An 18506-nucleotide genomic window follows, 5' to 3' on the forward strand; every position below is an offset into this window, starting at 1 on the left:
AACTGCTTGGTCAAAGAGGCTACTTGCGCTGTTAAGGCAGTGATTGCATCTAGCTCATGCACCCCAGCTACCTTTCTGACTCCTGATGATCTTTCCTCAGACCACTGATGGTTGTTTGTAGCCATGTCCTCCAACAGTTCATAAGCACCAGCTGCGCTCTTGCTCATAAAAGTGCCACCCGCTGCAGCATCAATAATGGTTCTGGTTGTCGGACATAAACCATTGTAGAAATTCTGTACTAGCATCCACTGTTCTATGCCATGATGAGGACATCTTCTCAGGAGTTCCTTAAACCGTTCCCAAGCTTCATACAGTGACTCTCCGTCATTCTGGCAAAAGTTATTTATCTCTCCCCTCAATTTAGCAGCCTTTGACGGAGGGAAAAATTTGGATAAAAATTTCTGAGCCAGATCTTGCCAAGTGACAATGGAGTTTGGCTGCAGAGAATTCAGCCAACTTTTAGCTCTGTCCCTTAGAGAAAATGGGAAGAGCCTAAGCTTGATTGCGTCATCACTCACCCCATTATATTTGAAGGTTCCACACAATTCCAGGAAGTTGGACAAATGGGTGTGAGGATCTTCAGAGGGCAACCCATTGAATTGCACAGAGGACTGCACCATTTGTAAAATAGCAGGCTTGATTTCGAAGTTGTTGGCCTCTACAGCTGGTGGGCGTATACTATTTTGTACTCCCGTCAGAGTGGGTAGCACATAATCTCTCAGACTCCTCTCAGCGTTGGTCTGAGCCTGAACCCCTTGGACAACTCCTGGATTTAGACCATTCCTACCATCCCCATCATTCTGTGCCATCTTCACAGAATTCTGGGTCTCTCTCTTATTCTTTCTGATTTGATTGCAAGACTTTTCGATCTCGAGATTCAGAGGAACAAGTGTGGCTTTTCCTTTTCTGCCACGCATATACCAAAATTCACCTGAGATAGACAAATTAAGCAACTAAACAGATTAGAAACGAGAGAAATTAAAATCAAATTAGAATAAAAATTAATTAGACTGATATTGATAATTTTCAGTCCCCGGCAACGGCGCCAAAAACTTGTTGCGATAATTTTGCTATGCAAGTGCACACAGTCGCAAACTTGTAATAAAATGGTAAAACCAAGTATCGTCCTCAAGGACTGAATTATCAATTACCAGTCAATTAATCTCTTGTTCTATTTGATGAATTAAAATTTCTTGATTTTTTTTGTAAAATACAGCAAAAGAATCGATAGAGTGCAGAAATAATAATCGACAATTAAATAGAATAATAACTAATAGTAAAAAAACTCGTAATTCAATCACTGAGAAACAATTAGGATATTCAATCTCATCAACTATCCTTCCTATTATTCCCTAATGCCAAGTATGAATTCTTCTTATTTTAACCTAATTCAATTAACAAGTTGAGACAGCAGCCTATAATCATTCTATGAATTATAAACTCAACCTAGGTGACAATTTCCTATATTTCTATGGTAAATTGAACCACAAAGGTAGCATTAAATTCCACAACTTAATAACAGTTACACAATTAATTCAGATACTTTCGTTCTAAATTAGAATTATGTCCAATATAACCACAGCATAATTAAATCTCACTTCTCAGATTTTTACTTAAAAACATATATATATATATATGACTAAAGATGGCCAATCAATAATCAATCTATAAGAACAGGTTATAAGGAATTGAAGAAGATTGGAGAAGAGGAAATTAAAATTGCATTAGGTCATAATAGAAATTCAAGTGATTCAATTGAACATCCTAAACAGAAAATTAGTTCATAGTCATAGTGCTAATCACAACAGAATTTAAAGATAACATCAAGAAGAAAAACATGTAAAAATACTCTAAGCTTGAGCCTTCAACACCAGAACTCCTCCCTTCGTCCGTACCCCTCTCTCTCTTCTTTTTCGTCCTTTAAAACCTAGGATTTTTTAGATTTTAGAGAGGCGGGCCGCGGCTCTACATACACTATGCCGCGGCCCGTGTCAAAATTTCTGGGCAGACTATCCTTTCAATGCCGCGGCTCTCTGAAGCCATGCCGCGGCCCGCATCATTGTCTTCTGGGCAGAATGCCCATCCATGCCGCGGCTCTACCTAGCCATGCCGCGGCCCGAAGATGTCCTCAAAAACCATGCTTCTGTTTCTCCCCCTAGCCGCGGCCCTACATTGATCATGCCGTGGCTCTTAAGGAATTCTTCAATTCTTCAAGTTTTCATCCCAAAATTTCACCAACACTTCCAAATGGTATTGAGAACCATTCTTGATCAAAATATGATGAAAAACTCGATTATTTCTTCCCTTTCTTTGGCATTTCCTTCCACATGCTCAATTCTTCCTGATATTCACAAAAACAACCAAACAAAGCGTAAACCCGCACTAAAACAAGGAAAAACAAAATAAAAGACTACTAAAAACATCACCAAGACATCATAAAAACTAGACTCATCAGGAATAGCCCCAGAATGACAGTTGCAATGATGAGTAACTCATGATCGATTTAACCATGTCTAATAATGTCTTGTTCCTTCTTTCAAAAACACCATTCTGTTGTGGCATTCCTGGTGTAGTGAGTTGGGATTGAATTCCATGCTCACGCAGATGGTCTTCAAATTCATAATCTAGGTACTCTCCTCCTCAATCAGATTGAAGAACTTTCAGTGATTTACCTAATTAATTTTCAGCTTCAACTTGGAATTCTTTAAACTTTCCAAAAGTTTCAGATTTCTTTTGCATCAAATATATGTAATCATATCTAGAATAATCGTTAATGAAGGTGACAAAATATTCAAAACCTCATTCTAGCTTGCACATTAAGTGGTCAACAAACATAAGTGTGTACGAGTTAGAGTGGTTCTATGGCTCTTGAACCCTTTGCAGAGAAATGTCTTTTGGTCATTTTGCCTTCCAGACAAGATTCACAGACTAGAGGATAACCAAAAATTAATTCTCCTAAAGGCCCCTCCTTTGTTAGCTTGTTAATTCAATCGAAACCAATATGCCCCAATCTCAAATAACATAGATATGCTTCATTGTCAAAATTAGCTTTCAGACGTTTAATAGATCTTGGGTTTGCAACTTTAAACATTTCAGAGTTGTATATAGATCACTCTTTTTCCTTAAGTTTATACAGCCCATAATTGGATTTTGCATGACATGTTTCAATACCAGATCTTGAGATAACAATCAAATTATTATTGAAAGTGATATCGAAACCTTGTTCATGCAACATAGAAACTGAAATTAATTTCCTAGTAAATCCAGGAATAAAATAAACATTGTATAAAACAAGAATTTATTTTTATCAAATTCCAGACGGGCTGTTCCAACTGCTTTGGCAGAGACGACCTGACCACTGCCAACCCTCATAGTCACCTCCTCATCAACAAGTTCCCTCGAAGAACTTATAATCTGTAAAGAAAAGTAAACATGGTTAGTGGCACCAGAGTCAACAATCCAGGATGATGTATCATCTTCCACTAAACAGGCTTCTAAAATAAGTAAATCATATTTACCTTTCTTCGATTCTTTTAGGTTTAAGAGATACTTAGGACAATTTCTCTTCCAATGACCCTCAACTCCACAATGAAAGCATGCCCCTTTGGGTTGCTTTTTCTTGGAAGTTCTGTTATCTTTGTTCTCCTTTCCTTTGGATAAATTTTTAGGCTCCCTTTCATGTTTGTCATTTTCCTTGTCATGGGATTTCTTTCTCTTCTTTATTTTTCCCTTTTGAAGATGAAGGTTTAGAATCAGCAACATTTTCTTCTTCTACTTTTGAATTACTCTTATTGAGTAATTCAAAAGTTTGCAACTCATTTAACAACTGGGTCATATTATACTCCAACTTGTTCATAAAATAGTTGGTAGTAAATGTGGAAAAAGTTGGAGTGAGTGATTTAAGTATCAGACTAACTTGAGTTCTCTCATCAATGGTTGCTCCATGAACTTCTGCATCATGCATTGTGTTGACCATGTTTAGAACATTTTCTATGACATAAACTCCTTTCTTCATTTTTATGTTCATGTAGGTTCTACTAGCCTCATGTATACATTGATCGGACTGCTGTCCAAACATGGCTTGAAGAGACTCCCATATCTCATATGAAGTCTCCATGTCTTCATACTTTTTTGTGAGTATATCACTCATACTAACAAGCATGTAACACTTAGCCTTGTTGCTAGATAAAATCCAAGTATCATACTTCTCCCTAGAAGTTTTGGGAGCAGTGGCAGCAGGGACCTCAGGACATTCCTCCGTAAAGACAAACTTGTGGTTCTCACAGATCAAAACAATGTTCATATTTTATTTCCATGTCATAAAATTATCATCAGTATGTTTCTCGTTTGCAAGTAAAGCAGTAATAGGGTTTGAATTCATCATTGCCGAAATAAATAAATAAAACAAAATTGAATTTAGCATATATTATGAATATCAACAATTTTTGGAATAATAAATATGATGCATGAATGCAACAAAATTAAATAACATATAAAAAACAATTATTACTAATTTCGCGATAAATTAATTTAAAAATTAATGTACCAGCGTTAGGGTAGGTCAAACAAATCTTAAATTAATTTTGAGACACTTCTCAAATTCATAAGTGAAAACTTGAAATCAACTATTTTCTCTTTTGACTTATGAACAACTGCTTGTTTGGTCAGGATTAACTAGTCCACTCGAAAGCCTAGTTAAGCTTTGCGAGCGTAACCCATCATTTAGATTAATGACTTAACTCAAGAGTGTGCTTAGGGTCAGTCAAACTTAAAATACATCATCAATCATATTCTATATAGAAGTTAATCTTGAATAATAACGCAGTCAGAAACCTTCTTTAGGGGGACGCAAACAAAGGCGCATCGAGGCCCATCCCATGAAACATTGGTGTTAACTAATAATGGAGACCATATGAGTTATTGTTATTACCCCCTCTCCCACTCACTATTTTAGAATATGTGTTTTCTCAAAACATCCTATGTTTTTTGATTAGTTAAATTAATTTACAAAGTTATATTCTAATAATTACGAATCTCATTAAGAATTTAAATCATTAATAAAATTTAATCATCATACTGAATAGGCCCTTAAACTATCTAGTCAATAAATGATCTAATTATTAAGAATATCATTTGCCTATCTAATAAATTATCTATTAGGTATTGAAATTAACACTTAAAATCAATTTACCACTTTGTTCTAGATTAATTATATGATTCATTTAATGCATATAATCATAGATGACGTTCCTAATTCAAACATGTTTCTACTCTATATGAGAGGTATGCTTGAATTAGATATACTGTGTGGGTAACATGAATGACATGTTATAATGCATGACAATGTTATTAAATAATTTTAATACATTCAAACTTTTAAATAAATAAATAAAAATAATAAATAAGTAAACAAATGTGAGCCAGGTGTTTTGGGTAATTCTAGAAAAATCATAACACTTGCAATAATTTACAAAATAAATAAAAATAAAACCAAGGCATTATGTAGACTCTCCTTCTCCATCTTTATGGGCATTCTATTATTTTTATGCCATCTAGCCCATTTTGAATTGTAAATGACTTCAATAATTTTAAACAATCTTTTAAAATATTGAACTTGGCTAATAAAAGCCTAATGGGTAATTTGGGTTCGATTTGAACATGGCCCACTTAATTCAAAATTTAATTAGAATTTTAAAATTCCAATTAACAATTTGGGCCAAGCCTACAAATTCAAAGAAACCAATAATCACTATAGGGTTCGGGTAAGGAGCCAAGTGAGTTAGGTTTGCAATTTTAAGGCTTGGCTTGGTGGGGTGGCTCAAAGATCCACCAAACCACAAAGGCTCGGGCGTGCAAGACAGCAGGGTGTGACTGGGATGCTAGGCAGTAGGGCACGCTAGGCGCGATGGGAGCTAGGAGGCTCGGCTAGGCGCGATAGAGGTGTAGAGACTCAGTGATGTGCGTGCCTAGGGATGCGAGAAGAGCGCCAAAGGCGCTGGGCAATTGTGGGACTGGGTGCTTAGTGCAAATGGGTGCGATAGGAAGGGACTGTGAGGCTTGTGTGCAAGGAGCCTGGGCTCAGGCTAGGGCATGCCGAGAGGGTCTCGACACCTTTTGGCTTACAGTTTTGTAGATATAGAAAAATAAGAACCATTCCTAAACCCCAAAACACCATATTATTAACGACTCTTAAGAACATACATTCACCAAAATAAACATCCATCCATTCATCACATATTACGATAATATAAGAATACATATTATACCCACACAATAATTAATGCATCAGAGATTAATGACCGCTCTGATACCAATTGTTGGTAACTGGTTTACCATGTACGCAACATAAAGCACGGGGTGTTGGGCCCAGAGATTTCAAGAAAAAAAAATTATTTAAACAAACCTTAAATAATCAGATCCATTAACATAAAAAACATTAATCATAGAGAAATAAAAAGATGAGGATTTACCAGTTGAAGAACTATCAAGAATCCTTGCTATTTTTCTGTATCTCTAACGAACATCCAATCAAAAGCAGTTCTTCAAAATACCCAGACCAATATCTTCCAAGATGTATCTCTACACCTCAAGATGTGTGTGTAGGCACATAGAGTAATGGGAGGGAAACATTTTTTATTCACCAGATATTGTCTACACATGAGATCTTGGAATATTAGGCGTGAGACAGTTTTCTGGGATAGAGAAAAATATTACGATCTATTTTCTTTCTGTTAAAAGACTTCTTAAAACTATTTCCATCTGATAAATTTATAAAAGAAGTAATTAAAATATTTCAATTAAAAATTCAAATTTTAAATCAATTATTTAATAATTAAATAAATAAAAGAAATTTTCAAGACCCATTCTTGGACCTTGTTACACGCCAACTACAGTGCATGCACTGTAGTTGACGTGTAACACATCCCTGATTCCAGGGATGTGTTCCAACCATTTTATTTTAATTATTATTTAATAATTATTTATTCAATAATAACTAAATATGATATCTTATTTATCATATTAATTAAAGAATAAATATCATTTCAAATTCAAATCCAATTTGAATTATGAGAAATATATTTTTCACATTATTTAAATAAATAAAGCTGATTAATTATCTTAATTTTTTAAATGCTATTTTCAAAAATACCAAAATGATTTTTGAAAAATATAATTAATTAATTTGTCTTAATTACATATTTGACGCTGAAGAACAAATTTCATCCAAATATGCCATTTTCCAAATTTTTTCCAATTTCAACTCTTACCTTGAATAATATTGATAGAGCCATCTCGGGGACCTATGAACCTATAATTTCAAGCTCCAATAAATTTAGATTATTAATTAATACTCTTCAATATAATAACCTTAATTTATTAATCTCAATATTATTCCACTAAAAATATTAGATTTCACTCTTGTAATTATACACATGTATTTATTGAGTGCTTTTAAATATATAAAAAATGTCCATCGATTTAATCACTACATACAATTCAATACTCTATTAATGGTTCATAATCAAAGTGATAATTAATTACCATTTAACCTTTTTAATTATATATTTTTCCTTAAGTAGCATTAACTTTACTAGTGTAGGTTAATTCATAGATTGATTTATGAATTTGAGCTCAATAACCTTTCAGTTCCAAAAGTCAACTCTTAAGAGAACCATTATTCAATTCCTCTTGGAAAGGTATAGATTCCATGTCTCTATATTATGCCCCCAGCCATTTACATTAACGAGTTCCCAAAATAAAAGTTTTCAGCCTAATCATTTTGATAAACCATAACGAGTTAATCAAAGAACTCATATGACATAAACAGGAGTTCAAAATAACTTCAGGATTAAAGTCAATTTGTATATGATCATCTTATTGATATGTTTAATTAATACTTATAAAGTAAATGGTCTTAATAAGTATTAATAACATATCGGGTCCTGTTCATGTATAAGCACTTTATACAAAGTACCTCTACTAAGATGTCCTACCACATCAGTAATCTAGATTATATGTATTTATAATACCAGTGAACCGTACTTACAATATTTAATTAAAAGATTCCACATAACTTTGTTTTACTGCGAACTATTTAAATTCGTTGCCTACAATCTTAATACTCTCGTACCAATACAAGATTGTAGTTACAATAACGAATTTGGGAATTTTCTGATATTCATATAATATTATTCTAATAATAATAATAATAAATAAACAATATATGCCAAAATTCATTTCAATTATTTATTTCATTACACATTGTTAAAAACATATGCTTTAAAGGGCACTAATCCCAACATCATGCTATGGGGAGAAACCTTAACCCCCACCATTAGTGACAAATTCGAGTTCACTCTCGAGGCCCCATACCTTCTGCCTAAGGTAGGATAACCGCTACAGGTAGAGCATTCACACACACACATTTTTGAAGGGTTTATGGACATCAGCTTCAAAGTTAGAAGATGACAACTCAATAGGTTTAATGCCAGGCGAGACTTTAAAGGACCATCCAGATGCCATGGGCAAGCTAAGACTCGACGACGTGTGTGTGTGAAGACAACCCTATATCTACAACATGAGTGTAATTGAAGTAAGACAAGGACCCATGTATACATGCCTAACACGCCATGAAAACAAGGAACTTTGAAGGGAAAGGAACATACTAACCTATGGTACGTACCCTCATGTTAAAGTAAAAAAGATATGCATGTATCATTGACAAAGAAAGTCATACTTGGATGTGTGTATCTGGGTTCGTAGATGTACAAGGACGGGCCTATGGGCATGTGAAGAGAAATCCTTGGATATGTAAGGGTGGACCTTTGGAAATGAGAAAACATCTTAGGCTCCCTACAGAACTCACGTGGGATAAGCACGAATGGTAAAAAAAGGGAGAAAATTACCTCACAAAATGCTTCTATGGAGGATGGAACCTTGAAGCTCTTGGATGTAACTTTAAGAACTTATCACTAGGCTATGTAATCATTAATGTGAGAAGACAAGTCTAAGCCTTGGGTATTTATAGGAAAAGCCAAAGCTTCCTAGCCCTTGGATGAAATTTAAAGTGAATGGTGGGGATCATAGGCATTACAAACATTGGGATACGTGCTTGGAAATGATTGACTCTCATTCAATCTCAAGGTTATGCTTGGATCACTACCCTAGCTAGTTGGTTTTTGTGTTTCTTTATAAACTACAAAGAAACACACAACCAAAGTGAATTTTGTGTTTCTTCATTCACCATAAGACATCACTCCAAGGGTGAGCATTCCATACCCCTTAGAGTAAAGAAAAGCATTAGTACCATACATATCATGCGAGGAACATAATGAGGAGTCAACAAGAACACTTGAAAGCATACTTGTAGTCTTGGGGAAAAACTGAATATGGAAAATTGTCCCTTCAAGCACCTCGCGCCAAGCCTCTAAGTTAGACATAAATATGAAAAAATCTCTTTAGCAGGAACCTAAGAAGGGCCTCCCTGGACGTTTAGATGCTGAGCCATAAGGGCCTCACTATGCGAGACTCGTCTCAAGTTGCCTTGCCCGCCTACCAAGACATGGTGGCCTTGCTATGCGAGGCCCGTCTCAAATTGCCTTGCCTGCCTGCCTGCCTGCCAAGACACAAGGGCCTCTCTATGCGAGGCTCGTCTCGAGTTGCCTTGGGATGCTCCAAAGGGCTTCAGACCTTGCACAACTGTGCGCCAAGGATTCTTGCTAGCCTCGCACCGAGCACCTATAAAGGGTCTCACTATGCGAGGCTTGGGGGTACACTGAAGGGTCGCATGATTGTGTGCCAAGGAAGCTTACAGACCTCACACCGAGATGCAAGGCACACCCGTTAAGGGTCTTCCTATGCGAGGCCTAAGGGTATGCCGAAGGGTCTCAGAGTGCGCACCAAGGAGGCTTGCGAGCCTCGCACTGCACACCCATTAAAGATGTCGCTATGCGAGACCTAGGGGTACACCGAAGGGTCATGGATGCACGTGCATAGATGCCGCCAAGGAGTTACGGAGCTTACCTTGAGCCCAAAAGTATGCCATTATGAATAAGGGTCTTGTTATGCAAGGCTTAACACCCTTCTACGCATCAAGGAGACCTATAATATCCCCATTGAAGAATCTATAATTCGCTCAACACTTAGCAAAATATAAAGAAGTTCGGAGAAAAGATGTATCTTGGAAATGTAAGAAAGACCAATAGGTACGAGGCACGCATATAGGATCAGGATGTACGCGACCTTGGGGAAGACTAAGGCGTAAGGTTTGTCCACATATATGTTGTTCTTTCATCGGTGTACTCTCCAAGTACAATCTCTATCAATCTAACTCTATATTCGTCGTTCTTTATAGGTTTCAACTTCTTCCTTGTTCTTATATCCTTTTTAAAATAGATGTGTCCAATCCACTTTCATACTTAATGTCATTATTCGTTGGTTGGTTGTCTTTCTTTTCACCATGCGAACCCCTTTAATATGAAGAATTACAATCGTTATGGGATCCTTTCCACTGCCTCCCATCACATCCAATCTTTGCTTGATCGTCAATGAACTTTCGAGTTGTCTTTGTTCTCATAAATTCACATTGTCCTTAGTAGTGTAATCTCTTTTCCACTCCATCATTTTCTCAACGTCCTAGTTTTTAGCTTCACCTACAAAGTTGAACTTAATTGGTAACTTGGCCAATATCGTCACCAAATCCTTTAAGATTCTTGGATCACTGCCTGTCTTGAGTCAACCAGCTCTAGCCGTCCTGCTCGATGAGTTCATCCAATTTACTCTCGGAAACCTTCCAACTAAAGCTTCGAGCTTGCTATATAATACATCTCGAATTCCATATGAAATTAATTATACCAAGTACTTGTTGGCTTCCCATCTGCTTTTCGTGCCACATCAACGTGTGAACCAAAGCCTTTGTGTCTATCGTATGTGCGATTAGGATTTGCTTCTCTTATCGACTAGTACTTGTGTCACTAGTTCATGGTTTCCATCCAGCCAACCAATCCCTCATCTCCCAACAACTTAACTCCTTCTTGAACGTTGGAGATCATTGAATCTAAAATATTAACGAGTGACATTCAATAGTTCCTGTGGCTAGGATTATATAAAGGGCGTTCTGATCACCCTAGATGATTCCACCTTTTACCCGGAGCCCTAAGAGTTCCTAAACGTCGAAACAACATCCATTCTTCCTCAAGAAGAGCTAACTGATCACCTTCTCTACCTCCTTTGGCTAACTTCTCTCAACCAAGACATACTGAACTGAACACAACACGACTTCATAAATTATTGACAACCAACAATCAAACATACAAAATAATCTACTAACTAACTACACAAAATCTACCAGTAACACAACGATAAGCATACATGCAAAACCATATACAACACTTATAACTTACTAAAGCACACCATAAGTGTAGGGTGATAAAGGATTACTCCCATCCTCAAAGTTCTAACCATTTCGGTCAACAAGGGACCTAGTGGCCTTACCACACAAATACTAATGCCTAACTTCCTCTTAACGTCACCTGACATACATTTTTTTCCATTAATACTTACAAGTTGGCTCTTACAAACTCCCAAGACAAAGACCACAAGTCACCATAACAGGTCTTTTCTTATCGTCTATCCTCAGTCTACCATATTTAATCACCTTAGGTCATTCACTCAATAACGACTAAACAGGTAGCCTAGTACTTTTTCTTGTCATTCCTCGTGTACATAGTCAAAATTAATCTCATAAACAAGTCAAATCCTTATCCTTAGAACATTCTCGTAAAGTCTAACCACTCACATGCACTTGCTACCCATAACTATATCATGACAACACGTCATTTCGACGCTATACTTCTCTCCATATATTGTTTTGAATTTTGGCTTAACTATAACATCCCATATCTTCTTTTCTCACCAACTGATACAAAATATCTCTAATAATTCATCAAACCATCATGATCATGCCTAAAAAATAACACACAGCGCGGCGCGTTGAGCGTAGCATGGCGCGTTGAGCGTAACATGACACATTAAACATACTGCGACACGTTAAACATAGTGTGACGCATTAAACGCAATGCCACTCAACCCTTTTCCACAATCACAACACCCAATCTTCCTCACTAACCCAGACCATCATAAAATCATACAACTTATTAAGTCTGACCTTAGTAAATTTGTGTTAACATGCAGTAGAAAATCGTAAAAATAACTAAGAAAATAAAAGCAAACTTTAGAACTAAAACTTACAGTGCGATGAGTCGAGTCTTCTCGATCTTCATGTGCATATCTTAAGGGTTTACAGGAACGTTAAAACTATTTCTCTGATACCAAATGTAACCACTCGGCATAAAACCCATTAATTTACTAAATACTCCATACTTAAAATAAATTAGTATTTACATGAATCTCTTTAAGAAATACAAAACTTTTATTGAAAAAAAAAATTAATTAACACCTTTTACAAAACATCCAACTTGAGATCTTGATATTTAAGATGAATCATGTTTTACTTGCACGACGTAAGTGAAAATACATGTTTAAGACACAACATAAAACCAAAGTTTAAAGACCTTTATAACAATAACGCATAAGTAGTGACTCCTTGAGCCCCAGGTCAACTATTCACGACATGCAATAAAGAGTACCCGTGAGCTAACGCTAGTAAGAAGAGTGTGCTGGACACAACCCTCCCAACTCGATGAAAACCAATTCTATCATAATTAATAACAATCTCATAGCATATTGTTTCCATACCATATCATATCATTCCATGTCATCTCATATCATTTCATGTCCTAAAAAAGACAACTTTAAATGCATGTTTACTCACATACTTTCTTAACAATGTATTTTCATAAATAATTGTGAATGCAAAAAATTGACCAAGGAAAAAATCTTTGGTCCCTTATTAGACCACATGGCTAAAGGTCGGGTATTAAAGCTATTGGGCTCAGACTGGTGGGTCTTGGGAAAATGGAATAATTTTCCTTAGAGCTTTCCTCGATGGGAGTATGGAAATTATAGGTGAACATTTCCCTAGGCCAATGGCCTCGCGCCATCAAGGCGATTCGCGCCTTAGATGGGCCTCATGCCTAGAAGAGTGTCTCGCACCATCCCACGCCTAGCCTCGCGCAGAGAGACACCACAGGCCTCACCCAGCCTCACGTAGCGAGGCACTCCATGCCTCGGCCAGCCTCACACAGCGAGGCACTCCAGGCCTCGCCCAGCCTCACACGGCGAGGCCAAGCATCTTGTGTCTCGCACCATGCCCCGCGGAGCCTTGCGCACCCAAGGGTCTCGCACCTTCGTACCCTCGTAAGCCCCTCGCACCAACACATGCCTCGCCGCGCACCCGAGGGTCTCGCACCCTCGTACCCTCGCAAGTGCCTCCCACCAACGCATGCCTCACTGCGCACCCGAGGGTCTCGCAACCTCATACCCTCGCATGCCTCGCCATGCACCCGAGGGTCTCGTACCCTCGCAAATGCCTCACACCAACGCATGCCTCGCTGCTCACCCAAGGGTCTAGGACCCTCGTACCCTCGCATGCCTCTCCGCATACCCAAGGGTCTAGGACCCTCGTACCCTCGCATGCCTCGCCATGCACACGAAGGTCTCGTACCCTTGTATGCGCCTCGCACCAACGCATGCCTCGCCGCGCACCCGAGGGTCTTGCACCCTCGTACCCTCGCATGCCTCGCCATGCACCCAAGGGTCTCTTACCCTCACAAGCGCCTCGCACCAACGCATGCCTCGCCGCACACCCAAGGGTCTCGCACCCTCGTACCCTCGCATGCCTCGCAATGCACGTGAGGGTCTCGCACCCCCGCACCCTCGCATGCCTCGCATGCATAACCATCAGGTATAAAGCACCCGTACGTGTACGGGTGCAGGACGTACGACCATGAGGAGGATAGAAGCATGACCATGAAATTTGTATACACAAGTAGTGGAGGTACAGATTTGTACAGAGAGTGGAAGCACTACATGCATGCCTCTGACTAGGTACCAGGCCGACACCATGACCTTCTGCCCCACCACAACCTGTGTCACTACCCTGACAAATGTACCTATGTACAATCTTGTCCCCAGGGACCACAATGTATGAGGAGCCATTAGAGCACCAATATAAATAGATCATCACCCCTCCAGGAAAGGGGATTGGAAAATGGATTGTATGCTAAGGTTGTTAAGCAATACACAATTTTGACTCCATTGTAGTACTGCATATTTACTCTTTCATGTTCTCTCCATCTTCTTCTAAGATACTTTTGGCAATACAGTCTCAGTTTTCTAACCTTATATCATTGACGAGATTTCACCGTCAATAGTTTGGCGCTGTCTGTGGGAAGAACAAGCATCAAGCCAACGTTATTTCATCACTTCCAGCAAAGAAAGATGTTAAGGCGTTCAAAATGCCTATGGAAACTACAAGATGATGAGGTTCGCCGGGACAGAGTAGAGCAGAGGGCTTCCATGAAAGACCCCCCTCTGTCTAAGGATGGAGGTAGGATGGAGGAACCTTTTCCCCCAAGGGAGGAGAAGGAAGCATCGTCCCTGGCTACCCGGCCCCCCAGAGGTCATTCAGAGCCACCAGTGCATCCATTTCACCGGCCCTCGGTGGAACCACGCTCAGGCCACCAAGATCCAGGTCCGTCGAAGCACGGGCCAGGTGTCGCGGGCTGACATTTTGACAGCGGAAATGCCTGTGCGGCACCTTGACTCCTCTGAGCCAAGGTCAGCCTTCCAACCATTCGAATAACAATGGGCACATTTTTTGCGCAACCGTGTGCCTCTGCACACTTCCGTCTCTCGAACAACTCTCGCTGAGTCACGCTCTCAAGCATCTATGAGTGCAATCATGCATCAAGGCTATCTAGCTAAGACACTCACACTATCAATAGGTTCTCACTATGGCAAGGCAAATCCCAACACCGACGCTCACCCAGACATTCGCAAGTCAAGGTAGCATGTGTGGCCAAGAGCCAACACCAAGCTGACGTGCCAACACCTCTCATCATGCCCCATTCGATACTATTCGATTAGCTCGAGTCATAGACCAAGGACTTTGATACGTCCATGGTCCAATCCTCAAGGAACCATACCATCATGCATGTTGGCAGGCCCTCAAGACTGGCTGCCAGACTAGTAGCATACACTGGACCTCTGTCCTGCTCAAGCATAGTGCACCCTCCAATGCTTTCATGCTAACAAGTCCCATGAATGACTTCCCGTGCCATCTCGTGTAGAGATTCATGGCCATGACACGCCATGACATCTCTTGAAGGTTTGGGCCACGTTCCATGCAAGCGGCATCCCGGCAAGCCAAGGGAACAGTACCCTTAAACCTCTGGCAGCACACTTCGACGCACTACCAGGGCGGCCCGGTAATGTCCATGAGTACTCCTGGTCATGGAGACATATGAGTCCCCTCGTGGTCCTCATATGCCCGCTCTACTAGTCCTCCCAACTAGTAGTAGCTCACTTGACGCACCTGCGCCAGGGGGTGGTGGAGAGTTGACACCAGGTGCTCCCCCTACAAAGAGCATTTTGAGCTTTTAGCCTTCTACTAGGAACATATATGAATTTTTCTTGGGAGACATATTTTGCTTCCAGCTCGCCAATTCTTCGAATCTCCCAAATCCAATCATTTCATTGCGTTCATTGACCCTTCAATATGGAACCTACCAAGTGCCGTCCATTTCCGGGCAATATTGAAGATATTTACGAAAATGCCACTGCCGTACAAACTAGGCATCATCATGCTCACCAGCCTGCACCATCGCGTGTGCATCTGACCGTGTGCCATCCTAGCTTGTAACATGCCATCAAGGCCGGCATGTTACACCAGGCAGGGGTCCTGGGGTGCACTCGGTAAGTTCCAGCTCAAGGACTCGTTTCTACAAGGATGAGATTCAAGAGTTACATAAAAAGACTCGAAGGCTGGAAACCGCGATAGAGAGCATGTAGGAGGTCTTAAATGACCTACTGCAAGGAAAGTCAAGCATACCTCTTCCTAAGCGTAAAGAGAAGGAGTGTGAGAAAGGAGAAAATACTGTCCCCGCAGACGATGGGAGAACCCGACTTTCCACCAGTAAAAATCACCAGACAAAATACCATGAGGGGCCTAAGCCGGTGAAATGCCCCCATGAGCAAAGGCAGAGGGAAGGCGATGGTCGTAAGAATGAAGCAGAAGTCACCTCAAAAGAGGCGCCCCCTGGACTAAGAGAAGAGCTCCATGGGAAGAGGTCAGAAGTAAGGAACGCACCCCCCGCGGCTCCTACGAGGGGCACAACCAAGGCAATGGATCAACCTGAGAACCTGCAAGACTCCTTATGCAAAAGAGGAGGGAACTAGACATCAAAATGCAGCACCCTCAAGGCAAGATTATCACCGCACCTGGGGGGCACAGAGATGATGAAGAATTTGACCATGATTCGCCCTTTGCAAGGGAGATCCAGGCTGAGCAAATCCCCGCCAACCTCAGAGACCCTTGCATGACTCCTTACGAGGGTTCCTGAAAATGTTAAACCTATTGGTTGCAAATGGATATTCAAGAGAAAAAGAGGAGCAGATGGGAAAGTGGAAACTTTCAAAGCTAGGCTTGTAGCCAAGGGTTACACTCAGAGAGAATGAGTATATTATGAAGGAGCTTATTCTCCTGTAGGTATGCTTAAATCCATCCACATACTTTTGTCCATAGCTGCTTGCATGGATTATGAGATATTGCAAATCGATGTTAAGACAAATTTTCTAAATGTCTATCTTGACGAAACCATTTATATGTCTCAACCAGAAGGGTTCATAGTAAAAGGTCAAGAGCAAAAAGTTTGCAATATTCTTAGGTCCATTTATGGACTCAAACAAGCTTCGAGATCTTGGAATCTAAGATTTGATGACACAATCAAAATGTACGGTTTTGAACAAAACATTGATGAGCCTTATGTTTACAAACAAATCAAAGATGGCATTGTGGTATTCCTGGTTCTTTATGTTGATGACATCCTACTGATTGGGAATGACGTGGGAGCATTGACAATAGTAAAGAAATGGCTAGCCGAGCAATTCCAAATGAAAGATTTGGGAGATGCGAACTATGTTCTAGGCATAATGATCTTTCGAGATCGTCAGAACAAAGTTTTGGCTCTGTCTCAAACTACTTATTTAGATAAGGTACTGGAGATAGTCGGTATGTAAAATTCCAAGAAGGGTGATATGCCAACCCGTCATGGAATTATCTTTTCTAAAGAGCAATGCCCTAAAACACCTCAAGAAGAAGAGGATATGAGACAGTATCCTTGTGCCTCTGCAGTAGGCAGTCTAATGTACGCTATACTATGTACAAGACCTGACATTTATTATGCAGTATCCATAGTCAATCATTATCAATCCAATCCTAGATTCAGTCATTGGATTGCAGTAAAGAATATTCTCAAGTATCTTCAGAAAGCTAGAGAATATATACTTGTATATTCAAGTGGTGCCTTAACCCCACTAAATACACTGATTCTGATTTTCAATCAGACAGAGATAGTCAGAAATCAAGTTCTAGATCAGTGCTCACACTTGGTAAAGGAGCTATAGCCTGGCGTAGTATTAAAAAAACCAGTATCTCAGATTCTACCATTTAAGTCGAGTACATAGCAGCTTGTGAAGTAGCTGAAGCTGTGTGGCTAAATAATTTTTATTCTGATGTAGATATTGTTCCAGATATGAATAAGTCACTTGTCCAATACTATGACAACTGCGGACCCAAAGTATCACTTAGACTACTTCAACAACTTGATGAGGTTAAGAGGGGTCAACAGCAGAGCAAAATGTCATTTCTTTGTTGTTACACTTAAAGGTGTTGCATACAAGTGGTTCAAGAGGTTAAGGCCAGGAACTATCAAATCATGGCAGCAATTCTCTGGCGAATTTCTTCAGCAGCACCGTGCGGTCTGTGATTACGTTATGCCAATTACCAGCCTCGCTAACATAAAGCAAGGTGAAAATATAAGTCTGAAGAACTATATCCATAGGTTCAATATGGAAGCAACAAAAGTGGGAAGTTTAACCAAAGCGAAGCTCAAGATGGCTATTACAGCTGGGGTTTGTCTAGGAAGCAAGCTATGGGGTAACATGCTCAAAAGAGATGTTACGAATTTAGACGATTTCTTCGAAAGAGCACAGAAGTACATGTGTGTGGAAGAGGGCCAAAAGAACTCTCATGATGAAGAAAGCGAACCTTCCTCCAGTCACCCTACTACCAATATGTTTGAAGAGTCTATATAGAAGGGGACGTCGTGCTAGAGGGGTTGCTGACCAAGTTTAAAATTGGACGAGGACCATCTAGCCATTAAAGTCCCAACACGACGGGAGATCACCTCAAAAATTGCAAAAAAGGTCTCAACGTAGACACTTGCAAAAAGGGTCTCAATGTAGACACTTGCGAAAAGGTTCTCAACGTAGACGCTCACAAAAAGGGTCTCAAAGAAGGCGCTTGCCAAAAAGGGTCTCAAAGT

At 39.7% G+C, this 18506-nt stretch overlaps 1 non-coding gene across 1 annotated transcript; it reads left to right on the forward strand.

The window, feature by feature from the left end:
- Positions 1–255: 255 nt before the first annotated feature.
- On the forward strand, positions 256–362 carry LOC133793144 (small nucleolar RNA R71). The gene has a single exon (XR_009874604.1). It is a non-coding gene; the product is annotated as a small nucleolar RNA R71 (small nucleolar RNA).
- The last annotated feature ends 18144 nt before the right edge of the window (positions 363–18506 follow it).

This window comes from Humulus lupulus, chromosome 7 (genome assembly GCF_963169125.1).
Source record: "Humulus lupulus chromosome 7, drHumLupu1.1, whole genome shotgun sequence".
NCBI classification, from domain to species: Eukaryota; Viridiplantae; Streptophyta; class Magnoliopsida; order Rosales; family Cannabaceae; genus Humulus; species Humulus lupulus.